This window comes from Macrotis lagotis, chromosome 1 (genome assembly GCF_037893015.1).
Source record: "Macrotis lagotis isolate mMagLag1 chromosome 1, bilby.v1.9.chrom.fasta, whole genome shotgun sequence".
Taxonomy (NCBI): Eukaryota; Metazoa; Chordata; class Mammalia; order Peramelemorphia; family Peramelidae; genus Macrotis; species Macrotis lagotis.
This window is the reverse complement of record NC_133658.1, coordinates 556,955,924-556,973,196: the sequence shown is the minus strand read 5'-3', so window position 1 is coordinate 556,973,196 and position 17,273 is coordinate 556,955,924. Positions and strand designations below refer to the sequence as shown.

Below are 17,273 nucleotides of genomic sequence, written 5' to 3'. Positions count from 1 at the left end.
GAAGACAAACAAGATAGTGTAGATATATAAGACAGAAATAAACAATAGGCAAATGAGACAGATATAGTTAGATTGATAAGATAAAGATTGAAAGATAGGTACAGAGAGATCAATAGAAAGATAGGAAAAGTATTAAATCTTTAATTTGTGCTAGTCATTGTGCTCAGTACCAGAGATACAAATACAAGGAAATAACAAAATTTTATATTTACTTATACATACATATATACAAAGACACACACATATACTATATATATGTGTATACACACACACACACATATATAAACACATACATCTAAACATAGAGGTTGATGAAGAGGAGGAAAAGTCTGGAGATAGAAGTCTGGTGTGAATGAGAAAATCATAAATCAAATGACTTGTCTTTCCAAAGCAGGGTCTGAGTCCCTTCTACCTTCATCCTTTGGTTGAGTAACCTCAAGAAGTGATCAAGCTGCTCCTCCAACTAAAGCCTACTCCTATCTCCCTTCTTACCATACTATCACCAGGTCAGTTTGGTGATAACTAAATTCCCTACCCACTACCATGATTGGTCTTTGCCCCACCACTGGTCCATAACCTAACATTAGGCATTGTCCCTTCATTCTTATTTAGAAAAACTGGTCAGAGAACCTTTAAATTTCTCCTGGGGCAAACTTTCTGTCCTTGGGAAATTTTCCACCCTGAGACAAAACCCTGATTATTCCACCATAATTGTGGCTCTCTTAGGGAAAGGAGGAATTGAAAGATCATAGATCATATTTTTTACCACACATGAAAAGAGGCAACTTAGAAAATATCAGGATTCATCCAGGTACCTGTCTTCTCCCTAAATCTTTATGAAAATGCTCTATCCATGAAAGATATCCATGATGGAAAAACGAGGTACTAAGCAGGCTGCACAGCTAATTTTCTACACATAAATGTCCCACATTTATGGTCCCATAACTGACTAAGACATTAAGAGAATATAAAATCCTGCTATATCTATGTTTATTGATTTAAAAAGAAAAACATTTGGTTCAGTGGAACAAAATACAGTCTTGAAAATGCTCCTAAGACATGAAATCTATTGTATGTTAAGATATCATCTAATATATGTAAAATATAGATTATTTATTTATTTTTTGTTTTTTGCTAGGGAATGGGGTTAAGTGGCTTGCCCAAAGTCAGCTAGGTAATTATTAAGTGTCTGAGGCTGGATTTGAATTCAGGTACTCCTGACTCCAGGGCCAGTGCTCTATCCACTGCATTACCTAGCCACCCCATAAAATATAGATTTTTAACATATAGTCAGGCAACATAATTAAGGCTATTCTTTCATCTACAAAATATTGATATAAATAAGTCAATATCGTGGAAGGAGTCCTGCAGAGGGTTCAAACAAAATGATTTTTTATCAACGGGGGAGTTTAGAGAGAATGGTGGAAGTGGAACTGAAAATGGAGTCAGGAGAGACCCAAGTTCAAATATTGTTATTGATATCACTTAAAAATCAGTCACTTTACTTTTTTGACCCTCCATTTCCTTAACTGCAAAATAATAACTGAAGTGCTTATTTCATGGATAAGTTTTGAGGATCACATGTGATAATTCATATAACATCCTGCCTGCTTCAAATCTTGATCACAGAAATCACTAAGCCAAGAAGAAAACAAAAGTCAGATAATATCTGATTTATTTGTGAAGCTTTCCTGTACTGAGCTGTGTCCCTAGACACCAAACATAATACTGTTGGTAATGGCATTATCTGAGTCAAAAGGACTGCATCCTTATGTCAGACAGTAGTAACCCTGATTTGTAGCGAAATTAAAGTTAGATTATATACTGTTGTGAAAACGCTTATTTCATCTTTGATGTATCCTGTGTCCCCTAGAGAATTACTGCCTAGAACCAACTTTGGACTGTGTTGTGAAAAGTAGTTAGAGGTTGAAGAACTATTTCAGCAAAATGAACATTTATTTTGAACAAGTTTGAAGTTTTAGGGACATCAGTATTAGACCTTGTTCTCAAGCAGGTTTCTTTCACTAAAATACCTTCGTGGCCAATGCAGGCTGGGCTAATGAAATGATGAAGAGCAAAATGAACAGAACCAAGAGAACACTGTATACAGTAAGATCAATGACTTTGAGTAACCAAGTAATTTTGACTTATAAAGATATAAATTAAAAATAAAGGACATATGAAGAAAGATGATATTTATATCCAGAGAAAGAACTGATGAATAGAAGATATTGAATACATATATAGAATATATGGAAGTATATAGACTACATAATATAGAAATATGGAATAATTTTACATTTATATGTCTGTTTCTAATGTTGGTCATCTTTAGGGCAGGGTGGGGGGAGGGAAGAAAAAAGGAAAAGGAATAAATTTACATGATAATTTTATTATATATTTAAAAAGAATAGTGAGTTGTACATAATAGAAATGCAGTTTTATGTGTAATCATTTTTTTACTTTTCCATGTTATGGAAATATTTGTTTTATTCCATCAATTAAAAAGAAAATAAAATTTTAAAAATAAATATAATTTATTTAAATTTTAAAAATAAATGAAAGAGGAAAAAAGTGGGAGCTGTAATATGGGGGTACCTAGAATATATAACTCAGTGACAACAGTAGCACATTTAATGGGGAAGATCAAGTCATGCAATGGGAAAATGGAAAATGGCTGACAGCTCAAAGCAATCTATCATATTGAACCACAAACTGTATTATCAATCAATGAATCAGTAAGTTTTTATTAAGTGCCTACCATAGACTAGGTATGATACTAGGTGCTGAAGATACAAAGACAAAAAGACCTCCATGCTCAACTAAATAACATTCTCTGAACTAGGAAACAGAAAGTGATCATTTTGGCTACTTGCCAATTGTTCTGACAAAAGGAGTTGAAGATTGTTTAATCTGGTAAAATGAGGCTTTTGTTGTCTGTGATGCCTTATTCACACTAGGAAACAAGAGTTGGTCAAATTAGGATTAATTATCCTTTTTCTAAAATGACAAAAATCATTGCATACTTGACATCTCTTCAACTCTCTTTCTCCTCTCTGTTAATTACTTGCTTAGCAAAAGTTGTAGTTTTTGTCCGAGATCAAAGGTTCTTAATTTAGGTGCATAAAGACATTTAAAGGAATGCACGAACTTGCAAAGGAACAAAATTACATCTTTGTTTTCACTAGTTTTTGATATCCTTTAAATTTAAAGAATTAAAAGTTTTTAATTTCATTTGATCTTCACAACAATCCTGTAAGCTAGGTGTTGTTATTAGCCTCATTTTTATGGTTGAGGAAACTGAGGCAGGTAATGGTTAAATGACTTGCCCAGTACACAGGTACTAAGTATCTGAGACTCTTATTTTCTTGACTCTGGGCCCAGACCTCTGTCCACTTTAGCACCTGGCTGCTGAATACCTTGACCATCAATTCTCAAACTGTTTGTTCTCAAAACCCCTTTAGTCTTAAAAAAAACGTAAATATTTTATTAATTTGTTTTTCCATCTACATGCAATGGTAATTTTTTGCCAATCATTTTTGCCAGGTTTTGAGTTTTACAGTTTTTTCCCTCCCTCCCTTCCCTTCCCACTCCCCTTGACAGAAAGTAATCTGATATAAGCTCTCTATTTACAACCTTGCTAAACATATATCCATATTGATCATGATGTGAGAGAAGAATCAGATCCAAATGGAAGAAAGAAAACATTAGAGAAAGAAAAATGACATAATATATAAGACAACTTTTAAAAATTGAAGATAATAAGCTTTGGTTTTCATTTAAACTCCACATTCTCATCTCTGGATACAGATGGTATTTTCCATCACAAGTCTTAAAATTGTTTTTGATTATTGTACTGTTGAAATGAACAAATCCATCAAGGTTGATCATCACCCCATGTTGTTGTTAATATGTACAATGTTCTTCTGGTTCTGCTCATTTCACTCAGCATCAATTCATTCAAGTCTTTCCAGGATTTTCTGAAATCCAGTCCTCATGATTTCTTATAGCACAATAGTGTTCCATCCCATACATATACCACAATTTGTTCAGTCATTCCCAACTGATGGGCATCTCCTCAATTCCTAATTCTTTGCCTCTTACAAACAGAGCATTTTTGTACATGTAAGATTTTTACTCTTTTTCATGATTTCTTCAGGGTATAGACCCAGGAGTGTTATTGCTGGATCAAAGGGTATGGACATTTTTATTGCCCTTTGGGCATAATTCTGAATTGATCTATAGCAAGGTTGAATCAGTTCCACCAAGGCATTATTGTTCCAGTTTTCCTACCTCCCCACCAATATTGATCATTTTCCTTTCTAGTCATATTGGCCAATTTGAGAGGTGCAAGGTGGTACCTCAGAGATGTTTTAATTTGTATTTCTCTAATCAATAATGATTTAGAACAATTTTTCATATGACAAAAGATAGCTTTGATTTCATTGTCTAAGAATTGCCTTTCCATATCCTTTGGCCATTTATCAATTGGGGAATGATTTGATTTTTAATAAATCTGACTCAGTTCTTTATATATTTTAGGAATGAGTCTTTTGTCAGAAACACTAGTTGTAAAAAATTGTTTTGCAACTTACATTTCTTTTAATCTTAGCTGCATTGGTTTTGTTTGTGCAAAAACTTTTAAATTTAATGTAATTGAAATTATCCAGTTTGTTTTTTATAATGTTCTCTATCTCTTCTTTGATCATATACTGCTCTCCTTTCCATAGATCTGATAGTATTCCTTGTTCTCCTAATTGGCTTATAATATCACCTTTCATTTAAATCTTGTACCCATTTCAACTAGTCTTGGTATAAAGTATGAGATGTTGGTCTATGCCTAGTTTCTGCCAGATTATCTTCCAGTTTTTCCCAGCAGTTTTTATCAAAGAATGAGTTTTTAGTCCCCCCCTTTACACTTTTAAAGTGAACTCTAAAAAGCTTTTGCTTATGTGGGCTATACCTATCAATATTTATAGTATTAGAAATTAGAAAGATTTTATTAGAAATTAGAAAGATAAATTTTAAAAATATTTAATTCATTTAAATAAAAGTAATAAACTCATTACATGTTAACATCAATAGGATTATTATGAAAACATAATCATATTTTCCAAAACACAATAGAAGTAGTGAGAACAGTGGCATTATTTTACAAATGTCTGAAAAAATTTTAAATGTCTGGCTTAATAGAAGACAGCTGGATTCTCATATCTGCTTCTGAATTCAATCTGTTGCGATGTGTTGTTTTGGTAGAAGCATATGAAGAAAAACAAGCCCCATAGAGTTGAAAAATAATTAGAAAAGGGAATATTTTATTAGTGAAAGAACATCTTAGGATTATTATTTTGAAAATAGCTTTAACTTCACAAACTTCCCTGAGAGGATATGGAATTCTTCAAATCACATTTTAAGGATCATTGGTCAAAGTCGAGCCCCATTGGAAGCTTTGGGGTCTCAACAGAATCTCTGATTGTGCCCACCACACCAAATTTTGCAGAGCCTTCAGAAACCTGATGCTGGGGTCTCTGGGACTGCAGAAAAACACCAGGAAACACCACAGAAAGATACACAATTTAAAGCAGATGAAAATATCTTGACTGTAACTTTCAGTGTGTGAAGTGTTTAACATTTCATGAGTCTTGACTGACTGACAGGTACTGCAGTCAAAGCCCAACTAATGCTCTTTCTGATTGGCAGATTTTCTGTTTGTCTAAATACCTTAAAGCTTTCTCTTTAAAAAAACAAAAACAAAAACAAAATCACAACATTTTTGAGGGTATTTCTTTAGATGCAAAATAGTCTCGTATCCCATAGCAGTCATTAATTCAGTGAGAATGTTCTTTTTCTCCCGGCAACATTGAGGATACTCTAGAGATAAACTAGGGTCAGCTGCTGGGTGGTTCGAAGAGAAGCCCTGGTGATTTATTAAACAAAGCTGGGAATTCTCTAAAGAAGGTTGAGCAAAAATACTCCAGTTTGAAGTGAATGGGGCCGTTTTGTTCTGCAGGCTGGGCCTTGCTGTTAGAATCAGATTCAAAGGGCATTCTTCAGCCTTGCAAAGAACAGCAATGTCTTTCTTGGGAAAAAAAAAGGGCAATTCTTTTTCTTTTTCTATGTTGTGGGTTGCTTTGCCTCAGAAACACATTATCAGACCTGGATTTGCCTTCCCCTTTGTTCCAAAGCAAATATGGGGACACAAGATCATATCTTCTTTCTTTCACAGAACTGAATTTCAAGGTTTTTGTTCCAGAAATACCAACAAAAGCCCCAAGTGACACTGAAGAGTAAGGTCTAGTAACTAATAGCTGTGGATTGGAAATCAAGGATCTGGGTCTCAGTTTTCAGCTTCAAAACTGAATCATTGTGCTACCTGAGATAAGTGATTTAAGTTCTTTGGCCCTCAGGTCTCTCATTTTTAAATAAGAGTTGATAATGTAGCCTACTTAATCTCAAAGGAAGATTAGTCCAATTAATGTCTGTAAAATATTTGAAAATTCATGAAGGGAAAAAAAATCACTTCAAATATAAAGTATCATGAAAGAAACAATTTATTGAAGTATAAAGCATCCTAATAATTTTTCTCTGTAGCCCTCTCACTTAGGATTCCTCTGGCGTAATTCCTTGCTTATGCACCCCAGCAGTGGAAAGATCATTAGGAAAATCAGAGATAGGAGAAAAAGCCAAGCGTGTTTGTGTGTGTGTGTGTGTGTGTGTGTGTGTGTGTGTGTGTGTGTGTGTGTGTTTTAATGAAAATCATCTTTCTCTACTACTGAAATGCTTGTTTCTATACTTTTGACTCAAAGTTAAAGGACAATTTGGAAATGTTGACTAAGTGATTCTAACTACCTTGGGTTTAATAAAGTAAGCCTTTTCCAAGAACCAATTTTTTTTTAAACAAAACCTTGTGGAGAACATACACTTGGAAAGCAAGGATAAGACCTAGATGAATCAAAGATTAAGGCAGTTGGAGCTCTCAAAAAACTTGTGTAGGCTGCCCTAGGAGATAGTGGGAGGTCTGCTAGCCAAGGCTAAAAGTTCACTTGTTGGGTTCCTATTGTAGAAATATCAGGGTAACTATTAATCATCTGGTACAACAGATCACTCAGAGCCAAAGATTCAAGGAAAAAAGTCTTTTTACTAAAAATTTTGAATATCCTTAGGCAGAAGAAATTCCCAAGGGTTTTTATTTAGGTAGGGGCTGAATTAGATGGCCACTGAGGTTCCCAGTAATTCTGAATTTCTCTGATTTGGGGACTTGAATTCAGCAAACATTTACAAAGTGTTATTTTTAAGATGTCGTAACAATAATAATAATAATAATAGCATTATATAATACTTAAAGGTTTGCTAAACATTTTTATAAATATTATTTCATTTAATTTACCTGGTAAGTAGGTACTTTTTTTTATAAATTAGGAAACTGAGGCTAAGTGACTTATATAGGATCATGAAGCTAGAAATTATCTAAAACCAGATTTGAACTCAAATCTTCTTGACTCCAGGCCTGATATTCTATCCACTGGACAGACAATTATAATTCCACAATAGTGGAATTTGGGAAGCACTATCTGTGGAATGGAAAATCCTCCTCAGAATTACCATGGGGGGTCGAAGGACACCTCCTCTTTTGTGGAGGTGCAATGGAGAATGACTATTTCCATGCTTTTCAGGAGGTGGAAGAGGTCAATAATAAGACAGTGTAAGGATAGGAGAGCCTAGACCTAGAAAGTCTCCTGTTTTGAGTCACTAGTCTCTGCTTCCACCCCTATTTTCCTCTGAGTCTTCTAGAAGGTTGGATGCCCCTACTAGACTCTTTGGGGAAAAAATGAGATAGAAGCTCTGATTTCTGTTCCCAAAGAGCTTAATTGAGAATAGCTTAATCCCAAACTAGCTTAGTTTTTTTTGATGGTTCCAAGTGTTCAAGCTACAACCTTTTCTAGGTCTTCTTATCCTGTGAATTGTTGTCCTTGCTTTCCCCTAGATCTCTCATGGATGATGCACCACACATCCTGGGAATCTTTATGGGATCATAGGTTTAGAGTAGGAAAGGACCTTGGAACTCATCAAATCCAACTGCTTCGTTTTATGTATGATAAAAGTGAGACTCGGAGATGAGGCTTGCTCAAGATCACATAGTTATTAAATGACAGATCTAGGATTTGACCTCAGGTTCTCCTACACTGTCTTCCAATTTATGACCTCTGTCATGACCAAGGAACATTCATACTCAAACTGTTCTTTTGAATCCTGTAGAATATTCAAAAATATGTTATTTTAATAAATTTAGCTCTCTCTCTCTCTCTAAAACCAAGACCCATATTATTTAACAATGAATCTTCTTCTGGTGAAGTTGTAAGAGTGCTATTCATAAAAGATTATAGTCTTGGAAGAATCAAAGTTCAAAATCACCCACTGAGCAGTGGGAAGACTCATGGTGGGCATGAACAGGCTGCAACACATTGCAGTTAAGTAATTATGCAGAAGGAGCAGTGAAAAGTATATTATCAGAAAAATGTATGATGAGAAAAAAAAAGAAAGAGGTTTGGTGTCTTATCCAACAAGGACTGACAAAAATTGATGAACAACTAAAAGAGGTCCCTGATACGTTGGGTGAATTCCCTTTGACTAATTTATGATAGGATATATATAACAGTGATAAAGAAAAGGCAGGTTCCTCATATACTCTTTTTCAGTTTATGTTTTGGAAGGCCTCAGACACTTAATAATTACCTAGCTGTGTGGTCTTGGGCAAGCCACTTAATCCCATTTGCCTTGCAAAAACCTAAAAAAAAGAGCTAACCTTTACAGAACAATTAATTTTAAAGCTATATAAACTATTTGGAAAGGTAGGTAAAGGAGTTCTATTCAATTCTTTTTATGACACAAATGTGGTTCTGATATCTAAACCAGGAAGAACAAAACCAGAAAAAGAAAATTAGAGTTCATTTTCCCTAATGAATATTGATGAAAAAATTCTAAATAAAATACTAGATTATTATAGAAGATTATAATAATATTCTGCAAGGATAATACACTATGACCAGGTGGGATTTATAACAGGAATGTAGGGCTATTTTGGTATTAGGAAAACTATCAACATAATTAACCATGTCAATTACAAAATCAACCTAAAAATCCTAATGATTATCTCAATAGATGCAGAAAAAACTCCTGATAAAATATAGCATTCATTGCTAGTCAAAAAAAAAATTAGTAGGGCAACTAGGTGGTGCAGTGAACAGAGCACCAGTCCTGGAGTCAGGAGAAACTGAGTTCAAATCTGGCCTTAGACACTTAATAATGACCTAGATGTGTGACATTGGGCAAGTCATTTAACCCTGTTGCCTTGCAAAAACCTAAAAAGAAATAAGTATAGGAATAAGAGATTTCCTTAAAATGAAAGGTAATATTTATCTAAAACCATCAGCAAGCATTATCTGTAATGGAGATAAGTTAGATGTCTTCCCATCAAGATTAGGGTTAAGCAAAGATGCCTATTACCACCACTATTATTTAATATTCTTCTAGAAATGTTAGCCATAGCAATAAGAGAAGGAAAGAAGGAATTAGACAACAAAACCACTTCTCTTTGCAGATGATGTGATTTCATATTTAGAGAATCCTAGAGAATCAGCTAAAAAATTAGTTGAAATAATTAAAAATTTCAGCAAAGTTGCAGGATGTCAGTCCACATAAGTCATCAGCATTTCTATATATTACTAATAAAAGTCCAACAAGATGGGCATCTATGTGGTGCAGTGGATAGATCACTGATCCTGGAGTCAAGAGGACCTGAGTTCAAATCCTGCCACAGACACTTAATAATTACCTAGCTGTGTGGCCTTGGGCAAGTCACTTAACCCCATTGCCTTACAAAAACCTAAAAAAAAAAGGTCCAAGAGGAAAATATATAAAGTAAATTTCCATTTAAAATAACTGTAGGCAATATAAAATACTTGGAGTCTACTTGCCTAGACAAAGCCAGAAACTATATGAATACAATTATAGAACACTTTTCATACAAATAAAGTCACATCTAAACAACTGAAGAAATATTAATTGTTTATGGGTAGCTGAGCTAATATAATAAAATGGCAATTCTACCTAAATCAATTTAATTCAGTAACATACCAATCAAACTATGAAAAAATTATTTTATAGAGTTAGAAAAAATAACAAAATTCATTTGGAAGAACAAAAGATCATGAAAAAAATGTGAAGGAAGGTGATCTAACTGTACCAGATCTGAAACCATATTACAAAGTAGTAATCATCAAAATAATCTGATACTGGTTAAGAAATAGCATGGTAGGTCAGTGGATTAGATTGAGTACATAATACACAGAAGGTAATGATCATAGTAATCTAGTGTTGGATAACTGTAAAGATCCAAGCTTTTGGGACAAGAACTCACTCTTTGACAACAACTACTTAAAAAGGTAGAAAATAGCATGGCAGAAATTAGGTATATAGTGTATACTAAGAAAAATTTAAAATGGATTCATGATATAGACCTAAAAAGTAATAACACAAGCAAATTAGAGGGACCATGATTTTGCATGAATAAGGGAAGAATTTTTGGTCAAACAAAAGATAGAGAGTATTGTGGGATCTAAAACAGAGAATTTAGAATTACATTAAATTAAAAAGGATTTGCACAGATAAAACCAATGAAGCCAAGATTAAAAGAAAAACAAAAAATTGAAGGGGAGGGAAATTTCATAGCAAGTTTGTCTGATAAGCACCTCATTTCTCAAATATATAGAAAACTGAGTTAAAATAATAAAAATATGAATCATCCCCAAATGATAAATGGTCAAAGGATTGGAATTGGTAGTTTTTCAGGTGAAGAAATCAAAGCTATCTATAATTATATGAAAAAATATTCTAAATCACTATTTATTAGAGAAAAGCAAATTAAATCAACACCTCACACCTAAAAGATTGATTAATATAAAAAAAGGAAAATGATCAATGTAGGAGGAATACTGGGAAATTGGGACACTAATGCATTGTTGGTGGAGCTGTGAACTGATCTAACCATTCTGGAGAGCAATTTGGAATTATGCATAAAGGGCAATAAAACTATGCCTTTGACTTAGCACTAGCACTACTGTATCTCACAGAGAATTTAAAAAAACAAAGGAAAGGGATTTATATGTACAAAAATATTTATAGCAGTTTTTTTTTGTAGTAGCAAAGAATTAGAAATTATGGTCATGTTCATCAATTGGGAAATGACTGATATATGATTGAAATGGAATACTATTGTTTTTTGAGAAATACTGAGCAGGATGCTTTCAGAAAAACCTCAAGAGATTTAAATGCTGAGAGAATGAGCAGAACCAAGAGAACATTATACAGTAATATTGTACAACGATCAACTGGGAAAGACTTTGCTATTCTCAGCAATACAAAGATCCAAGATAATTCCTAAGGACTTAATGTTTCAGATTTTCTTCTAATTTTTCTAGTTTTATTATTTTTTGGTGTCTTATAACATTGTGGTGAAAAATGTTATCTACCTCCAGAGAAAGAACTGTTGGACTATGGATACAGATTGAAGAATAGTTTTTAATTTAAAAAAATTTTTTTTGTCAGTGTTTTCTTTCATAATATTACTAAAATGGAAATGTTTTGCATGACTACACATATATATTATATATCAAATTGCTTGCCTTCTCAGTAAGGGGAGAGAAAAGTGAGGGAATTTGAAACTCAATTTTTTTTAAAAGAGTTGTTAAAATTGTTTTCATGTAATTGGAAAAAAATATTTAAAAAAAGAATGGATAGGTATATGGATGGGTTGCCCATTCCCATAAGGGAATACCCATATCTAAGAAGATCCCAGATCTTTTGCAATATTAGTCTTCAAATATGCATGCCTTGCCTTCCCCCAGTATGTGATAAGTTCCAGATGGGCAGTCTACTTTCTTTGTATTTTGCCTGATTCAGCCCTTAAAGACACTGAATATTATTCACTAAATGATATGAGAACTGAATAAGTGGGTTTATTCTTATTATTTGTTATTTTGAAAATCCCAGTGTAGCGCCTGGTCAGTTATTGTCTCTCCTCATGACATAACTAACTCACCCTTTTCACTAATACAGATCCATAGGAAACTTTCTTTCTATATGGTTTCCTTTGTTCCTTATTTTATTAATTCATTTGTTACCAACATGTCATTTGTTAATAATATGTTGGTCTGTTTGTACCAATCTTTTCATTGCTCTAACTTGTTTATAATTTTTATTCTTTCCACATCACACTATTCCAAGAATCATAGTCACACGATAGCTATTGGAGCAAGAGACCTGAATTTTTTGCTGCAATGATTGGTCTGCAGTCATTAAATCTCTGTGTAATTTCCCAGATGTATTAATACAGCTTGATCTTTTCTTCCTACTTAGTTCTGGACCCTGCAGTGCTTTCCCAAGATAAACTCATTTAGGACCTAAATGGAAAGGTCCATCTAGCTTATATGTCACAATCTTATCACGTGATTTTTTTCAAAACAACAAACATGTATAAATCACTTACTGTTCTAGGTCATGGGAGAGAGAAATATTATAAATGAGATATGGTCCCTTACAGACATATGCTTCCTAAAACACTTATCATGTATTATTTATTGCATATTATGTGTATAATACTTACCCAAAAGACTAATTTATGGAGAACTCATATAGGACAAATGCTCACATCATGTTCAGAAAAAGTGATACAAGGACTCTCTTCAGAACTCTGGAATTGATTGCATGACTTGGGAAATACTATGCCAGGACTGCCCACCATGGTGTGCCGGCATCAGAGAGGATACTCTGTTCTACAAATAAAGTAGGATTGAAGTAGCTGAAAATAAACAAGAAATGCACAATTCAAAGAATCCACCCTAAATGTTCATATGAACTATTTGTGCCTAACCTATGATAGAGCATTCTGAGCTTGTATAGGTCTGATTAATCACAGTCAGACACTCTGAAACTTTAACATAGTGATGTCCTTTCTAAAATGAAGGACAACAACCAACCAACATATAATGCATCAAAGAATTACAAAACAAAGTTCTGCATAAGATCTGAGAAGGAAAATCATTATCCACAGGGGTACTCTGGAAGGAGGTAGCATCTGAATTGGGCTTTAAAGAACAAAAAAGAAATTAATCAAGCAGAATGGAATATTCCAAGTCCAGCAAATCATGTCAAAAGTAACTTCAAATAGATGAAAAACTCTTTTTCATGCAGATAGTTTGTGAGTTGGGCAGAAACACCACAAATTCATGCAAAAGGAGAGATAGCAAGAAGAGCTGGCTTTGTACTACCTACATATCTTGATAACTCTGATTATTATCTCCAAGCTTTAGAACTGAGATGATATTTAGAGGTTGTTTATCTAGTCTAACAACTTTCTTTTACCTAAGGACCCAAATATCTTGAGAGGTTCAGTAAAGAACCTTGAATTTGAAGACAAAGGATCCAGATCTACTCCTTACTACCTATATGAACTTTGGCACCTCTTTCAGCTTCAGTCTCCTTATCGATAAAAATGTAATTATTATCTGAGTGAAGTTGCAAAGGGACAGGAAAAACTTCCTAAGGCTTAGAACTGCCCAAAAGTAATTTCAGGAGTTACCCTCTTTGAGAGTGTCCTAAAGGGCAGCTGGATGACACAGTGGATAGAGTACTAGTCCTGGAGTCAGGAGGACCTGAGTTCAAATCTGACCTCAGACACTTAATAAGTGCCTAACTGTGTGACCTTGGGCAAGTCACTTAACCCCAATGTCATAAATAATTTTTTTAAAAAACAGGTCCAAGCAGGGGCTGAATGACCACCTACTGGCTATTTTATATTGGGGATTCCTTTGTATGTGGGTTGGATTAGATGGACTGATGCCATTTAGTTGATGACTTCTGTGATTGTAGGACTAGTTGGTCTCTAAGGTCCCTTCCACTCCTAAATCTATGTTCTAAAGATTAAATGACCATTTATCCAAGGCTACAAAGGTAAGGGACTCCACTATATTTGAAAACTAGTCCTTCTATCTCCCTATTCCGAACTTCTTCTAACTGTACCATTTCAACTCATCAAGACAATTTTGATTTCATTCATTAAAGTCAATCTAATTAGTTTGACCCTTTGGTGATTTGTTTTATTTTGGGGGATAGGCAATGGACCTGAAATTACTTCAGAAGTAAGTCTAATGGTCAGTAAATGCACTAAATAATATGTGGTCTTAGCTGAGAGTTCACAGGCTATGTTGGTGATATCATCATCTCATCAGTTCATCATTCTGGGTAAATCTGAAAATTCTAATTTACTTAGTTTCCTAAGATGTACATTTAAATTTGGGTTCATTTTTGGGCCAAAAGGGAATTGATCCCTCCCTCTCTCAAGTTTATCCACAAGATATAGAGTCAATACAGATGTGCATAAATGATAATAAAGTGATAGGCTTAGAGTCAGGAAGATGTAAGATCAAATCTTACTTCAGACCCTAGTTATATGATGTTGGGTAAGTCACTTAACCTTTGTTTTCTTGTTTTCTGAGTATAAAATGATGAGGGAAGAAGGGGGACTTGTACTTAATATCCTCTAAATTCTCTTTCAGACTCTCAGTCTATAATCCACTGATGATGCCAGATATTCATGGGGGAAGTAAAAGCTGAAGTCAGTCATACAGATGCGCCAAAATATTTAGATGCTACTAACCATCTGGCAAAATTAGTACATTTTCCTCTACTTGGGCTCACACTTGCCTAATTTGTAAGGAAAAAAATGACTTTTCAAGATTCACTTTCTGTTTCCCCAGGGGGTGATAGCCATCTTTCTTCTTTGGGAATCAGCTACATAGTAGATGTGTTCATAATCACTGTGGACTAGAACTGAATTTTTAAGGTTTCATACAATTAGCAGTACAAATGAATGTCCCACTAATATGGATTTTAGCATTAACAGCACTTGGATTCTTTAAAGAAGAGGAAAAGAACCTATAGAAATCACCCTTCAGCTAAATAAAAATGTATTGATAATGCATCTAGTTCTAACACCATGTGGTATCCACTCACATCAGTATTGGAAAATTACACTGGAAATGTCTCATATGCTATTTTCACTCATTTGCAGTCTCTCACAGTCTCTCACTTCCTAATCAATTTCTATTTTCTTCTCACAGGGTAGGCTGCATTGCTACCAATCTATCTAACTGTAATTCTTAGAGATTTTTTTTTTCCTGAAAAAAAGGAACATGAATGCCTTTGAGACTTTTTGCACGTGCAAAAGAAAAACGGAATCTATATTTGGGTCCCTGAACTCTCTTGGGTCCAGATAGACATGTCCAATTAGAAATATTTCTAATTTGAGATCTGTGATTTTACTTTAAAATGTAGACAGAGCATTGCCTAAAGCGTAGAGTGCTGGACTTAGAGTCAAGAAGACAGAAGTTCGAATCCAGCTTCTGATGCTCAGGACAAGTTACTTAACCTCTAGGTTAAGTAACAAACCCCTAGGGATAATCTGTTAAATTATAGATGGCAAGGTGCCATCTCATCCCATTAGATGATATCTACTAAATCATGAATCCCCTTGGCAGAGGGATTCACATTCCACTTTTTTTTTAAACTGACATGTATGAGTCTTACCTAGTAAACAAAAAATTGACCTCAGTTGGGACTATATAGGCTCAAGTCTCTTCCCTGACAAACAATGCCTGTTTGACTCTGGAAAAGTCATTTAACCTTTCAGTAAACCAGGCAACTCTCTAGGATTAGCACTTGCAGAACAACTGCTGATAGGCCCCAGAAAAGGTAATTCCTCCAAGAGATTTCTGTATGCCATTGAAATCATAAGACAAGTCCAAACAGGGAAAAAGTTGAAATATATTTCTCTTTTTCCTTTTGCTCAGTTAACCCTTGTAGATGCCAAAGTCAGTTATGAACTGGAAACAAATTCCCTTTGGAGATGAGGATCAGAACAATTAGAAATGGGTATCTTAAGAAACCTGATAAACTAGAATCTTCAAGTTTACCCAGAAGAATGAATTGATGAGATAATGACAATCCCTGGCATAGCTTATTGATTCTCAGACAAGTTTACATATAACTTGGTGCATGTAAACATTGATATAGCCAGTCAGTTACTCATTTAGTAAACTTATCTACATTCTCTCCTGAATTTTGGGTTCCTCCTCTTTTCCCTCTCCTTCCTCCTCCTCCTCCTCCTCCTCTTCTTCCTCTCCCTTCTCCTCCTCCTTCTTTTTCTTCTTTCTCTTCTTGCTCCTTTTCTCTTTCTCTTCCTCCTCTCTCATCCTTCCTCCTCCTCCTTCATCCTTCCTCTTCCTCCTCTTCTTCTTCTTCTCCTTCTTCTTCTCCTTTTCTCCTTCTTCTTCTTCTCCTTCTTCTTCTTCTTCTTCTTCTTCTTCTTCTTCTTCTTCTTCTTCTTCTTCTCCTTCTTCTTCTCCTCCTCCTCCTCCTCCTCCTTCTTCCAAAGCATTTGTAAATGCAGAATTCATAAGTTTTAGAATGTAAGTTTATCCACATGGCATCCAACCATTAGAAGAAACACAAATCATTTGGATGGTTTCAACATCTGAAAGTTTGGCAGTTAGTGCAGGAAACACATTTTGAGACAAATAATATTTACCCCTTGTCTTCTGGCCATTTTTGTCATCTTGCTGACATAGTTTTGTGTTTAAGCATCATTATGTTGACTATTCATGGTTCAACCACCCACAGATTGCATAGAATGATCAATCTGATTTGACACTTTAACATTTCAATTATTTCAGTTGTTAAAACAACTGGGATGGGATGAAGTGTCCACTCAATGATTTAGTGTTCAGCAGCTGTCCATTATGCCACTGTAACTGGAAAACTAAAATAAAAATCCAACCCATGATAACTATTATATCCAGAGGATCAGATTTAGGACAAGATGGAACACTATAGGTCAAGAGTTCTTAACACTGTGTTTGTGAACTTGTTGATCTGAAAAATATTTTTATAATAATATTTTAACATAATTGATTTCATTTGTAATCTAGTAAATTTTACGTATTTATAAATATTATTCTGACAAGGAGATTGTGAGCTTTCCTCACCTACCAAAGAGAGCCATGACACAGAAGAGCTTGAGAACTTCAGCTCTAAAGGGTCTGGTTCTACCCTCTCATTTTCCCAGTGACAAAACTGGAACCTAGTCATAAAGTTAATAAATATATATTTATTATAATATATTTATATAAATATGTTAATTAGTATATAAATATAATGAC

The 17,273-nt window shown here is 34.3% G+C and overlaps 1 long non-coding RNA gene across 2 annotated transcripts in view; it reads right to left on the bottom strand.

The window, feature by feature from the left end:
* The window catches only part of LOC141521313 (uncharacterized), a 65,574-nt gene that overhangs the window by 21,455 nt on the left and 26,846 nt on the right, over nt 1-17,273 (bottom strand). For both annotated transcript variants that reach the window (XR_012477895.1, XR_012477896.1), the window contains exon 3: nt 12,662-12,830. This is a non-coding gene — a long non-coding RNA (uncharacterized LOC141521313). The remainder of the gene's footprint in view (nt 1-12,661; nt 12,831-17,273) is intronic.